General features: G+C 45.5%; 1 pseudogene; it reads right to left on the bottom strand.

The window, feature by feature from the left end:
- Positions 1 to 1,958: 1,958 nt before the first annotated feature.
- LOC144669889 (U1 spliceosomal RNA) lies at positions 1,959 to 2,102 on the bottom strand (annotated as a pseudogene).
- Positions 2,103 to 2,366: the final 264 nt, after the last annotated feature.

Genomic DNA, 2,366 nt, shown 5'->3' with positions numbered 1-2,366 from the left:
GGTGCTGGACAAATGCGGCTACAACCGAACGGAGGGTTGTATATTAGAAATTAGCCACAGAGAAAACCATCACACCCGCTCAGGATACAAGGGAACCCCGGCTCCCAGTTAGTATCGGACACGCGTGAATGATGTACGTCCAACAAAGGGGTCAGGTCTCAGTCAACGCCTCCGACACACTCCACCATACCCTGGAACACTATGACGAACCTAAGCAGGCCCCAATTCCCCACCTTCCCGTAAGTCTGACAAAGTTTAAAGGTGTCTTACGAAAGGTGAGGAATCAGCATTACGTGTTACAGGCGGTGTTTAAAAGGCTAATCAATGATTCGGAAGAGCACTTGAGAGATCCGACATGGTGGGAGCAAGTGTGGGAATGGGGGCTGAATGTGGACATACACCCCTGGATAAGAATAAGCTCTCATATACTCATCGCAGTGCAGCTAGTGTTAGCATTGTTTAACTCTAATTCTTTCAATGTCTTCTGCAGACAATCCAAAAAGTACCAGGAGACCATGAGTGGCGTACTGAGAGGCTGCAAGGAGACATTTGCGTTACATTATGGGACCAGCAACACTCACACACACACAGATTACACAATCCACACTGACATCACTAAAAATCACAGACGGAATCTCAGTAACAATCCACATGCTTTGCACAGTCTTGTGTTGGGGGTTTAGTGTTTGATATTTCGAACTGCAGTGACATTCCCGACAAGATGAGTTAAAGTTTTAACATTAACCAGAAAATGGCTGAAACATTGTTTTCCTGGGATGAACACGTCAAAGGACAGGAAGAATCAGAAACTTGTCCTGCCCTGGGATTAACATATCAATGGACATGCCTTTTGGGGAGCAGATTGAGAGACATCCCAACATGCCAGGGGTGGAGTCTGCAAACTGCTCATTCAGGATATACCTGGCTAGGAACCCAATCCGAAAACCGCCTCCAGAGTGCGGAGCGAGTCCCCACTCTGGCTTAATGTGCGTGTGTGTTCCCTCTGTCTCAATCTGCTTTATAACTCTTTGACTTGTTTGTATTTGGATGTTGCTGTGTTGTAACTGAGAGTGATTCATTGGCTCTTGCGTTATTTTGTTTGAAAATGTTCTTTGCTCTCTGTTTTAATGGAATTAATTTTCTCCCCCACGGGATTCCCGGTGGTCATTTTACTGAGGGTTTAGATTTCTATCTGTCTTTCTCCAGTTTTCTTTCTGTTTATTTCTTTGCTTTGCGCTATTTAAGCTTTAAAGGAATAATCACAGGTGAATTGATGGACCCACAGCAGGGCAAGTGAGCTGCAGAAGGGGCAGGGAAAGACTTTACACATGGGGAGAGGGGGCAGGAGTTTCAGAAGGTAGGAGTCACAGAGGGGGCTGATCAAGGGGGAGATTATACAGAGGGGGTGGGAGGCTGCTGTTCGTTTCGGAGGGGGGTAATTAGAATGAACATGGGGACAGGGCGCTTGTTCATGTTTGAAGTAGTGAGGGGTCGCTGCTACATGTTTAAAATGGTGAATGCATATGAGTTAATAGCTGACTGATATGAGTTTGTATTTATACAGACGTCCAGAGAGATAGGGGGTGGGGCGGTGCTGGGAGTGCGGGGACTGTTGTGATGGTGGGTTGGGTGTTAGATGGGGGTTGTTTGAGAGGGGTTTTTGAGTGGGCAAATGCGGGGTTAAAAATGGCACGAGTAATTTGGCGGCCACAAAACAAACGGTATGGCGAAAATGATGCAGAGATGGAATAATTGCCGGCTGATAATGACAGGGTGGAAAAGAATGGGGGTTGGATAATATTTGCGAGGAGGAAAGAAAAAACTAAATAACCAGTCCAGTATAGATTTTGAAGAGCGCACATTGGGGGTTATATATTTCTTTTTTCAGAAAAAGTTGCTGACAGGAAATAGAAGACAAAATGAAAGATATGATGAAATCTATTTTTTGAATTGTGAATCAGGGGAGAGTGCGAACGCAGTCCCCCACTGCCACAAATTTTGCAGTCGAGTATGCCGCATTTGGGGATATCGCAGGCGTCAGCACACCCGAAGTGCAATGGGCTAGCCTCGTCCTGGGAGAACCTTTTTTTTTGCAAAAATATACTTTATTCATAAAATATCTTCAACCACATTCCAAACCATTTTAAAAACACCATTACAAGGGTACAATCCAGGTTAAACTTTTACAAAATGTATCACCAGGTGCATCAGTACAAACAATATTAGAATCGTTTACAGCCTTTCATTTTGAGCTGTACAGCCCGTGGGGGTTTAAACAGTTCCCAGCCCCTCGGTGCGCTGTGGCAGAAAGGTCTTAGACAGCGACCCTTCCCCATTGCGCCTTAGCGGCAGCTGCCCCAAGCTTT

The sequence above is a fragment of the Cetorhinus maximus genome, chromosome 29, assembly GCF_964194155.1.
Source record: "Cetorhinus maximus chromosome 29, sCetMax3.hap1.1, whole genome shotgun sequence".
Lineage (NCBI taxonomy): Eukaryota > Metazoa > Chordata > Chondrichthyes > Lamniformes > Cetorhinidae > Cetorhinus > Cetorhinus maximus.
Note: the sequence above shows the minus strand (reverse complement) of the source record. Positions and strands in the feature narration are given on the sequence as shown.